Below are 12,923 nucleotides of genomic sequence, written 5' to 3' on the forward strand. Positions count from 1 at the left end.
TAGTTTTTATTGCCGTTTCAAATATACCGGTCATTTTTGAAACACCCTGTATATGCTACAGTAGGATATTTAGTGATGGAATGCTATGGAATTAAATAGCCAGAAACCCACTGTGCTCGTAACGTGCACAAACAATCGACAACAGTCTCATGAACTCAAAACCGATTATAAAAATAGTGGTTAGCAGTCTAGATAACAATGGCGCCTTTCTTTAAAATCCAAAATCTTAGGCCGTCTTCAGAATAACAAGGTAAGGATAGAAATCGTGCTAGTTACATAAAGAAGTCAGCGACTTAAAGTAATACTGATTACAATCGAAGAGTCGTCACCCGCCAGCTGAAATTGACGATGTCCAGATGTCATGATCGTACAAGTCGTCAGATCATCCGACACTAATCTCTACACTCTTCCTACTCCATACCTTGTCAGCAAGTAGTTCAAACTTTACCCGACAGAGTGTACAACAGGCCATAAACAAAGCCCGTGCAGGAAACAGATTTCTGTGCCGTGTCATCCGCCGCTGGCCGTAGTAATACGGCGATCTCCGGGGCTCGTCAGTCTGCTAACTATAGGGTGCGTAAAATAAAGCTGGCCTGTAAAATACTTCATGCACCTTAAGATAGGCACCCAAACGTACTTATAAACAGCAGCTGGAGCTGATGATGTAAGTTGGATGGCCTAACTTAAGGTAAATGAAATATTTTCCAGGCCAGTTTTGTTTTCCACACCCTGTACAAGAAACTACGTATTTTTGTCCCCAAACACGTTTTACCTGTACAAAACATTATAAAGATATTGAGGCGTGATTATATACGATAGTTTATATCCTATTTTTGTTCATATCGGGAAGCGACGTCTGCTTACACATTTTTGCGGCACCCTCTCCACCCCATTTGCTACTGTTTTCTTTTTTTGCTTTTGCCTAATCTCACATCAGTTTGAGACACTTCACATTCCTTGATGTGAAATGTTACTGATCAGAAGTACGCAAAGAAACCGTAGCGGTGCTACATTGTGCTATATTTCATGTCAAAAAAAAAAAAAAATGGTTCAAATGGCTCTGAGCACTATGGGACTCAACTGCTGAGTCCCCTAGAACTTAGAACTAGTTAAACCTAACTAACCTAAGGACATCACACACATCCATGCCCGAGGCAGGATTCGAACCTGCGACCGTAGCGGTCTCGCGGTTCCAGACTGCAGCGCCAGAACCGCGCGGCCACTTCGGCCGGCTCATGTCAAAAACTGTGTAGTGCTGCAAACCGATGTGAGATTAGGCGATAAAACAGCAGTTCCAAACGAGGGAACACCTCAAAAATATGCAGACATCACTTTCTGATGTGAGCGAAAATCGGACATTAAATACCATAAGTATAATCGCACATCAACATCTTTTGCAACGAACTGTTATTAAATGCAAAACGGAAGCAAATTGTAAATAGGTTTCACTACAAACTACTGACGATGTTTTATATAAATGAAACAGAACGCGTTTTGCGACAAAAATACGCACTTAGTTGTAGCTGCACAGATGGATTTTAAATATCTCTTAAGATCGGGGATGTCAACAGGGTCAGCGGTATGAACCTGTTACTATAAGCAATGGGGCCCATTTAGTCCAAGCTGTGCTCCACTGTTACATCTGCATCTATATCTGCATCTATGTATTCCTAGATTTCTGAATTCTGGTTCACGAAACTTTGTAACGAGGCTTTTTTTTTTTCAGTAGCTCCCTGAAGCTCTGCCTTGTGTCAAACAAACCAGTGACCCGATCGTGTTAACATCCTTTGTACTGTGTAAATTCAGCATTCTCTCTTAATCCTATTTGGTTTCGGTCCAACATACTTGAACAACAGTACAGAGTCGGTTGCGCCAGTGTTTTGTAAGCATTCTCCTTTATAGAATGATTGTTTTTTACCAGTGTCATACGAATGCACCGGAGTCTTCCAACCACTTTAGCCACAATTGAGCCTATATGATCATTCCGCTTCATACCTCTACAAACTGTCGTAACCCTGTATTTGTGTGAAATTACTGATTCAAATTGTGACTTTTTAATATTATGCTAATAAAATATCACTTTTTTGCGTTTTGTGGACTGCAGAGCATTAAATTTTTGTACACTTAAAGAAAATTACCAGTATTTGCACTACTCAGAAATCTTAAGATCTGACTGAATATTTGAGAGCCTGTTTACAGATAACTGACATCTGCAAATATTAGAAACTATTAGTATTGTATGTCAGGTTATTAATGTATCAGGTTATTAATATACAACACAAACAGCAATAATCAAAACACACTTCTTTGGAGCACACATAAGTTCTACATCTGTCGATAAATCTCCGCCCAAGATAACATACAACTTCCTCATCTAGTGACCAAATTTTCTGAAATCCCATGTGATCGTGCTTCCGTTATTAAGCTTCGGTGAACAACATTACATGTTCTACAAAACATTACATTTTGATAGTCGACCGAGCGGCATAATCCGTTGTCTTCATGTGCTGTGTGCATGGTTGATCGTCTGAAACGATCAAGAATTACGTTTTCCCTTCTCCCATTGAGTATCCAGAACACGCCCATACAAGAAAGCCTTAGCTTTATGGTTTCTGATTGGTTGATATTCGAGAGCAGAGACTCGCGCATAGCCTGAGACGAAGGGATCTTTTCATTCTGGGGGTGAACATGCATGGAGACACACGTGCATAGTGCGAGAGCGGGTTTCAAATAGCACGGACGATATTCAGAAAGATTTTGGGCTTGCAGCCTGTCGTCGTAAATTTCATTGCACGGTATTTCGGCTGGACAACTGCCAGCCATCTTTAGGTGAGCCGAACGACGACTGACGAAGACTTTTTTTTTTTCTTCTTTATTGAATTTCAATTCCCCCCGAAGGGGGGCGGGCTGGCAGCAGCTTACTATGCCGCTCTTCAGCCTACAGAATTTGTGTTAAAAAGATGAAGATAAGAAAAAATAACAGTTGGCGATAAAATCGGCGACTTAAAGGTAAAATGGCAGAAAATTCTAGAACTTAAAACATAAAACACAGGGTTGATGATACTAAGAAAATACACAAGAAGCAGAAAAATAACAGACAGACAGTTAAGAAAAAAAAACAACACGGCGACAGTCTGGTTTCTGTTCGCAAAATATAAAATGCACACCCAGCGACAGCATGATTTCTGTTCGCATCACTGTGGAGAGACGCACAACACTGAACACTCACTTAAACACGGCACTAAAAAGTTGGCACAAACATAACATACCACAGCCGAGAGCAGTTGGGGGGGAAACAGGACAGATGACTGAGAAATAAAAAAGGGGGGAAGGAGAGGAAAAGGGAAGGAGAGGAAAAGGGAAGGAGAGGAGGGGGGAAAGAAGCCAGTGGAGAATGAGGACCCATAAGAGGGGTGGGGGGTGCTGAGCAGACGGGCCAGGGAGTGGGGAAGGCAGAGGAGGGGAATGCAAAAGGACTGGGGGGGGGAAGAAGGGACATAGGGGGAGGATGGGCAGGGAGAAAACACAGGAGGGAAGGGGGGGAGGAAGAGGGAGCCCAGGGAAAGGACGGAGGAAAGGTTGGTTGGTTGGTTGGTTGTTTGAGGTTTAAGGGACCAAACAGCGAGGTCATCAGTCCCTTGTTTCAAATATACTCCATTCTGCTAACGGGACATCTCAGAAAAGTCAGAACAATAAAACGGAAAAAGGGAAAAAACGTAAAGGGCAGTCACATTGTCTTTGGTAAAAACAAATGAGGGAAGTCGGCAAGAGAACGAACCCAACACTATGCTGAAGCAGCATAGGCAAGACCACCTGTGACTTAAAAGGTACAACTGCTATAATGCAGAAAATACGTATGGGAATAAAAAGACTAACCAAGCCTTAAAAAAGGGTAAAAAGAGTAAAAGGGGAAGAAAAGAGGATTCCGGTCAGGGAGGTGAATCGGGAATCTCTAAACACTGCCTACAGTGGGAGACACCCAAACACTCACCGCCCTGCCCCAACACCAGAGATTAAAAACCTTAAAACTGAGAATAAAAACCACTCTCCCGGAGGAAACCGAGAACCAGAGAGACCATCCGGGAATCGTCAGCCAACATCAAAGGTAAAGTGTGGGGGAGTCTGTACTTAGTACGCAGAGCCAAAAGAAGGGGGCATTCAACCAAAATGTGGGCCACTGACTGGAAGGCTCCACAACCACATAGCGGGGGTGGCTCATCACGCAAAAGAAAACCATGGGTCAGCCTGGTATGACCAATGCGGAGACGACACAGTGTGGTCGAGTCCTTTCGGGAGAGGCGAAAGGAAGAACGCCATGGGCCTGGTGTCACCTTAATTGCACGAAGTTTATTAGACAGTGGAGTAGCCTCCCAAGAATTGGCCCATGACTGCGCGAAGTGGGATTTGATGTGAAGCCGTAAATCCGCTGTAGGAGGGGTTACAGGAAACGGGGGGTAAGCAACTGCTCCCCCAGCCAAACGATCAGCGAGCTCATTTCCCGGGATACCCACATGGCCAGGGACCCATAGGAAGTCAATGGAACAAGCAGCACGGTGAATATCAGCGAGATGGTCATGGATGGCAGAGACCAAGGGATGGCGCGAAAAACACCGGTCAATAGCAAGAAGGCCACTCATCGAGTCCGTACATAACAAAACGCGGTTGTGTTGGGATTGTTTAATAAAGGTAAGGGCCCGGGAAATTGCCATCAATTCCGCAGTAAACACCCCACATGTAGGTGGCAGCAGATGATTTTCCGTTCCAACAGAGGACGTGAAGGCATACCCAACATGATCAGCAGATTTAGAGCCATCAGTGTAAAAAACAACAGCATCCCGAAACTCCCATAAAATTTTGCGGAAAAAGGAACGAAACACCACCGGGGGGATGGAATCTTTCGGACCGCGGCGGAGATCCATCCCAATTCGAGGCCGAGGAACTAACCAAGGAGGGGTGGAGGGGAGGGAGCGAGGAAGACAGGACAAAGAAGGAAGTTGAAAATCACGGTAAAGAGACGCAAGGCGCAGCCCAACCGGTAAACCCGCCCGAGGGCGGGAGTCGGGTGGGCGACGTCCATGGTCTGGGAACAGGATAGAATAGGAAGGATGAGAGGGAGAAGAACGGATAGTGAGGGCATAAGACACCAGAAGCTGGGACCGCCGAACAGAAAGGGGTGGGATCCCAGCTTCAACCAGGAGACTATCAACAGGGCTAGTAGGGAAGGCACCGGTGGCCAAACGGATACCACGATGGTGGACTGGATCCAGCACGTGCAGTGTGGAAGGAGCAGCTGAACCATAAACTTGACAACCATAGTCCAAACGAGACAGAACTAGAGCACGATAAAGACGGAGGAGGAGAGAACGGTCCGCACCCCAAGAGGAGTGGGCAAGGAAGCGAAGGACATTGAGTTTACGTAAACATCCTACCTTCAGGAGTCTGATATGGGGCAACCAAGTGAGCTTGTTGTCGAAAAGAAGACCCAGGAAACGAAACTGTGAAACCACAGGCAATCGTTGTGCAGCGAGATAGAGCTCTGGATCAGGGTGGACCGTAGTACGGCGACAGAAGTGGACCACCCGCGATTTTAAAGGAGAGAATTGAAACCCGTGTGAGAGGGTCCATGCAGAGGCACGCCGTATAGCCACCTGGAGCTGCCGTTCTGCAGATGCCATCGAGGAGGAACTAACCCAAATGCAGAAATCATCCACATACAGGGCAGGGGCGACCAAGGGACCGACAGAGGCCACAAGTCCATTGATAGCAATGAGGAAAAGAAGGACGCTCAAGACAGAACCCTGTGGGATGCCCGTCTCCTGGGTCCGTGGAGAACTAAAAGCAGTACCAACTCTAACTCTGAATGACCGATGGATCAGGAACTGGCGGATAAAATTCGGGAGTGGGCCCCGAAGACCCCACTGATGAAGGGTTAGTAAGATGTGATAGCGCCAGGCCGTGTCATAGGCCTTGCGAAGGTCAAAAAACACTGCAACCAAATGGCGGCGCTGGGAAAAAGCCTGCCGAACTGCGGATTCCAAGCGAAGTAAATGATCGATTGGAGATCGTCCCTCTCGAAAGCCACACTGGTAAGGGGACAATAGATCCCGAGATTCGAGGACCCAAGTGAGCCGACGGGCTACCATCCGTTCAAGTAACTTACAAACAACATTGGTCAAACTAATTGGCCGATAGCTGTCAACAGATAGGGGGTTCTTACCAGGCTTAAGGACAGGAACCACAATGCTATCCCTCCACTGAGAAGGGAAGTCACCCTGGAGCCAGATACGGTTAAACACCCGAAGAAGATGTTGCCGTTGTGGAGCACTGAGATGTTGAAGCAGTTGGTTATGAATGGAATCTGGGCCAGGGGCCGTATCATGAGAAGAAGATAGAGCAGAAAGAAATTCCCATTCAGTAAAAGGTGCGTTATAAGATTCTGACTCACAAGTGGTGAAACATAAGGTGAGAGCTTCAGCCTGCTGTTTGTGATGAAGGAAAGCAGCGGGATAGGAGGCTGACGCCGATGCCACTGCAAAATGGGTCGCAAGATGTTCGGCGATAACTAATGGGTCCGTACAAATGCCATCTGGGAGGTGAAGGCCTGGTAGGGTGGACTGCCGATGGCAACCTTGGAGAGAACGAAGTGTAGCCCATACCCGCGACAGAGGGACAGTGGAACCAAGGGAAGAAACGAATCGTTCCCAACATATCCGCTTGCTCTGTTTGATTAAATAACGGGCTTTAGCGCGAAGGCGTTTAAAAGTAGTAAGGCTGGCTACGGATGGGTGCCTCTTGAAGTGTTGCAAAGCTCGACGGCGATCACGGATGGCAATGGCAATGGCCGGACTCCACCACGGGACTTGCCGGTGACGAAATAGTCCAGATGAGCGCGGGACAGCAACGTTAGCAGCGCGAACAATCGCGTCAGACACGTCACGTAGGACGTCATCAATACAACCCGACAAAGAGGGAGAAAACTCGACCTGTGCAGTGTATAGAGGCCAATCGGCGCGGTGGAAAGACCAACGAGGTAACCTGTCCATCGGGGAGCGCGAAGGGAGCGTGAGAATCAACGGGAAATGGTCACTATCACAAAGGTCGTCGTGTGGCGACCAGTGTAATGAAGGGAGGAGAGAGGGAGAAGAAAGAGAAAGATCAATGGCAGAAAAGGTACCATGACCAGCACTGAAATGAGTAGGGGAGCCATCATTAAGAAGGCACAGGTCGTGGTCTGCAATAAATTGGTCTATAAGAAGACCTCGTCTAGATGGAAAGGCACTGCCCCACAAAGGATGATGAGCATTAAAATCCCCAAGGAGGAGGAAGGGAGGAGGAAGTTGCTGAAGAAGGGTGGTTAAGGCAGCAGGTGTAAGAGCCCTGTCAGGAGGGAGATAAAGATTGCAAACGGTGACTGCAGAGTCTAAGTGGACCCTAACAGCAACCGCTTCCAATGTAGTTTGGAGAGGAATCCACGTGCAAGCAATGTCGGTACGGACCAACGTACAAACGCCACCAGAAGCCCGCAAGGGTCCGACCCGATTGCGACAGAAAACACGGAACCCACGGAGGGTCGGTGAGTGAGCATCAGTAAAATGTGATTCCTGGAGAACCACACAAGCTGCAGAGTAGGACGAAAGAAGGGATTTCAATTCCGGAAGGTGTCGATAGTAGCCATTACAATTCCATTGGAGAACCACAGAACGATGGTTGAAATGAGGGCTGAACACGCTAAATCCAGTCATACTGCCGGGTCCCCACCTGTCACAGACAAGGAGGGGGCGACATCCATAAACGACAGGTCAGAATCCAGTTGTGAAGTCGGGGAAGGGACCTCCGGTGACACCAGAGGCTCTTTGTCCCGGGACTTATGTTTCTTCTTCTTTTCAGGCTGAGATCGAGGAGGGCTGTGTGGCATAAAGGAGCCAGCTGCAGCAAGATCAGGAACAGAAAGAGACCGGGCGACCTGGGGGCCGACAGACCGCGGCTCTCGCGGTCGCCGCGCGGCAGCAGACCTTTGACCTGGAAGGTGCCGGGAAGGGGCATCCCGGGAGAGGCGCCCTTGACCGGCAGACGCCGAAGGAGTGGGACACTTCTCCGGCTGGGGAGGGGGAGCAGCACCCAGAGGAGAAGGTGTGGGAGCCGCAGGGGAGGGGGGGAGGAGTGGGGTCCGGGATGGGGGTAAGGAAGGGGGGGGAAGGGGGGAAGATGTAACCAAGGCGTAACTTGATGTCATAGACACAGGGTGCAGTCGTGCATATTTCTTACGGGCCTCTGTGTAGCTTAAACGATCGAGGGACTTATACTCTTGGATCTTTTTTTCTTTCTTATAAACTGGGCAATCTGGTGAACGTGGAGAATGACTACCACGACAATTTACACATACAGGAGGGGGAACACAGGGACTCCCCTCATGGAGTGGACGTCCACAGTCACCACAGAGAGGGTCCTGGGAACAGCGAGAAGACATGTGGCCAAAACGCAAGCACTTAAAACACCGCATAGGAGGTGGGATGTACGGCTTCACATCACAGCGATAGACCATAATCTTAACTTTCTCAGGAAGGGTATCCCCTTCAAAGGCCAGGATAAAGGCACCAGTATCAATACGGTTATCTTTAGGACCCTTCTGAACACGCCGAACAAAGTGAACACCCCGCCGTGCGAGATTGTCCCGAAGTTCCTCATCAGTTTGAAGGATGAGGTCCCTGTGGAAAATCACACCTTGGACCATATTTAGAGACTGGTGAGGGGTAATAGACACAGGAATTGTGCCAAGATGGGTACAGGCACGAAGGGCCGCAGATTGGGCAGCTGAAGTAGTTTTAATCAGCAACGAACCCGACCGCATCTTGCTCAGGGAGTCCACTTCGCCAAACTTGTCTTCAATGTGTTCCACAAAGAATAAAGGCTTGACACTGGTGAAAGTATCTCCATCAGTCCTGGTGCAAACTAGATAACGGGGGAAAGGTTTTGCCCCTAGACGACGGGCCTGACCCTCTTCCCAGGGGGTAGCCATGGAAGGGAAGGCCGAAGGGGCAAGAGAAGCAGCACTTGAGGAATCAGTACCACGCAGAGAGACGGCCGCAGAACGGCCAGAGTTTTGGACCCTTATGCGTTTCATCTGCATAGCGTCCGCCCTGATACCACCCACTCCGATCAGGGGCTCTCCTCACGGGCGCCACCCAGCCACAGCAAGGGCTGTCTGGCACGGCGGCCATTGCCGGGAGTTCCGATGCTCCAGGATGACGAGCAACCACTCCAAGGCATGCATGAGGAGGTCACAGCTCAGGTATCAGAAGTGTGATCCCTGTGTGTTCAGGGGGCTCAACCAAAAGGGTACATAGCGACCCCACCACACGGGCTGGCTACCGTGCTGGCTATGCACCCTAGCATCAGACCACGACGTGAAAGAAAAGGTGGAATGTACTAGGAGGGCGCACGTCGGAGACACTAGGTAAGGTGCTCTTCCCCAAATGGCTCACACTACGGAAGAGAAATTTTGGAATGGAGGTCAAACCCCAGAGGGGGACCAAGGAATGCCAAAAAGAGGAGATAAGGACGCAACAAAGCCAGAGAGTAAAACCAACAGAACCAGGAGGATAGCGGGGCCAACATAAGCAAGGACACCAATAGTGGGAGAGGAGAGGGCGAGGGGAAAGGAGCATGGAGGGGAAAGGAGGGGAAGGAAAAGGAAATGCAGCCCGGGAGAGAAAGAAGGCTGCAATGGCTCGGGGCCCCGTGCTCGCCACGCACGTATCCACAAAAGAGATGTGGACCCCCTGGGGGGACGGAGGAAAGGAGGGGGAGTGAGGATCAGAGTTGATAGGAAGGATAAATGGAGGGAGAGAGGGCATCATCCGGGAGGGGGAGGTGACGGAAGCCACCTTGGGAAAGGAGATGGAGGGTGTAGAGATGGAGGGTAGGGGGGACGCAACGGTGAAGACGTGGCAGGGGCAGGGATGGGAGAGGAGAGGAGCAACCAGGGGGTGAGGGGGTTCAAGACGGCGGGAGGTGTAGAGGATGCGGATATGTTCGAGGAATAGGAGCAGATGGGGGAAAGGAATGAGATCATAGAGGATCTGCGTGGGGGACGGGAGGCGGATACGGAAGGCGAGGCGGAGTGCATGACGCTCAAGGATCTGGAGGGACTGATAGAATTTGGGGGGGCAGATATCCAGGCAGGACTGGCATAACAAAGGATGGGACGGATTAAGGATTTGTAGGTGTGGAGGATGGTAGAGGGGTGCAACCCCCATGTCCGGCCAGAGAGGAGTTTGAGGAGTCGGAGGCGGTTGCGGGCTTTGGATTGGATGGAGCGGAGATGATGTATCCAGGTGAGGTGACAGTCAATGGTGAGGCCAAGGTAGGTGAGGGTGGGGGTGAGGCGGACAGGACGTGCGCAGACAGTAAGGGAGAAATCCAGGAGCCGGAAGGAGCGAGTGGTACGACCTACGATGATTGCCTGGGTCTTGGAAGGATTGAGTTTCAGGAGCCATTGGTTACACCGTGCAGAAAAAAGGTCAAGGTGAGTCTGGAGAAGGCGTTGGGACCGTTGGAGGGTAGGAGCGAGGGCAAGGAATGCGGTGTCATCAGCATATTGCAAGAGGTGTACTGGAGGGGGGGGGTTGGGGCATATCTGCCGTGTACAGGAGGTAGAGGAGAGGGGAGAGGACAGAGCCCTGGGGCACACCGGCAGAGGGGTAGAAGGTGTGGGAATTGGCATGATGGATGGTAACATAGGAGGGGCGGTGGGAGAGGAAGGAGGCCACCAGACGGATGTAGTTGATAGGAAGGGCGTAGGTTTGGAGTTTAAACAGGAGACCGGGATGCCAGACACGGTCGTAGGCCTTTTCGAGGTCAAGGGAGACAAAAATGGCAGAGCGCCGGGAGTTAAGCTGGAGGGAGAGGAGATGAGTGAGGCGGAGGAGTTGGTCATCAGCAGAGAAGGAAGGTCGAAAGCCACATTGGGTGTTTGGGAGGAGGTGGTTTTGGTGGAGGTGGAGATGGATGCGCCGGGAAAGGATGGATTCCAAGAGCTTGCTGAACACCGATGTGAGACAGATAGGACGATAGGAAGAGGCATCAGATGGAGGCTTATTAGGTTTGGAGAACATCAGGATACGGGAGGTTTTCCACAGGTCGGGATAGAAGCCAGTGGCAAGGATGACATTGTAGAGGGTGGCAAGGAGGGAAAGGAAGGAGGGAGGGCAGTGTTTGAGGTGGCGGTAGGTAACGCAGTCATGGCCGGGAGCAGTGTTGCGTTTAGTGCGGAGTGTGAGGCTGATGTCCTGTGTAGTGATGGGAGTGTTAAGTGCAGAAGGTGGGGTGTGGCCCAAGTACTGGAAGCTAGGAGCAAGGGGAGGAACAGAGGTATTCGTACGGTCCATGACATCAGGGAAGAGGGAATAATCAAAGTGGGGATCATCTGGGATGGAAAAAACATCAGAGAGGTGGGAGGCAAAGTGGTTGGCCTTACTGAGGGTGTCAGGAAAGGGACGGTCATTAAGGAGGAGAGGGTACTGGGGGGTGGGGCGGTTCCCAGTAAGGCGGTGGAAAGCAGACCAATACTTGGAAGAGTTGATGGGGAGCGTGGTGTTGAGTTGTGTACAGGTCTTGCGCCAGGCTCGGCGTTTCTTCGCAACAAGCAGGTTGCGGATGTGTCGCTGTAATTGCCGGTGGCGGGTAAGTGTATCCCGGTCACGAGTGCGGAGAAAAGAGCGGTAGAGGCGGCGGGACTCTCGAAGGAGAAGGACGGCCTGTGGAGGCAGGGCGGGGCGGTGAGGGTGGATGGCTATGGTGGGGATATGGGTGGCGACGGCGTCAGACAAGATCTGGTGCAGGAAGGCAGCAGTGCGAGAGATGTCAGCAGGAGACTGGGTAAGGTCGTGGCCGTCAACCTGGGTGTGAATGGAATCCCGGTAGGCATCCCAGTTGGCACGGGAGTAATCATGGACAAGTTTAGGAGGGACGGCAGGGCGAGGAGCGTGGCGGGGATGGCGACCGTTAGAGATAGTGAGGAGGACAGGAGCATGGTCACTGCCAATGAGGTCAAGGACATTCACGGTGATGCGCCCAAGGAGGTTTGGAGAGGCAAGGACCACATCAGGAGTGGTGTGGGATTCGGGCCGGGTGTGCTGAGGCAGGGGAACCAGGTCTCCCTGGAGAGTGGTGAGAAACTGATGCCACCGCCGGAGGTCGGCAGGATCACGGCTGTGGATATTGAGGTCGGCGGCAATCACGTAGGTGGAGAAGGTGCGGTCAATGTGGGCCAGGAAATCGTACGGGATGGGGGTGCGAGGGCGGACATAAATGGTGGCACAGGTGATGGTAAGGGTGGGGAAGAAGAGGCTGAGGGTGAGATGCTCGGCAGGATTGTTAAGGAGAGGTTGGGGCCGGACAGGGAGGTGCTTGAGGTGGCCTATAGCAACTCCGCCACGCGCGAGAGGGTACGGGTTATCGGTGCGGTGTAGAGTGTAAGGAGCCATGGAGACGGAGATACGGGGTTGAAGGAAGGTTTCATTTAGGATGAAGGCATCCACGCGGTGCTGATGTAGGGTGTGCAGGAAGAGTTTGTGGGTGGGCAGGGAGCGAATGTTGTGGTACAGGATACGGTACGGTTGTTGTACCATGGGAGTGGAGAGTTAGACAAGGGTGGTGAGGGGGGTGAAGGTGAAGTGGGCCTGGTTGTGGGAGTATGTGGCATATGTGGTAAGATGGAAGACGGAACAGGCAGCGAGGGCGATTTGGGAAAGAGTGTGCGAGCGCTGGAAGGGGTGGATGTTTTGGAGCACAATGGTGGTGAAGCGGATGATGTCCTCAGCAGTAGGGGGAGGACGGAGCGAGTTGTTGGGGTGGATGGGGTCATCAACAGGACGGACAGGCACGGTGAGCTCAGGGGTGACTGGTGGAGGTTTCGCTTTACA

The sequence above is a fragment of the Schistocerca nitens genome, chromosome 2, assembly GCF_023898315.1.
Source record: "Schistocerca nitens isolate TAMUIC-IGC-003100 chromosome 2, iqSchNite1.1, whole genome shotgun sequence".
Classification (NCBI taxonomy): Eukaryota; Metazoa; Arthropoda; class Insecta; order Orthoptera; family Acrididae; genus Schistocerca; species Schistocerca nitens.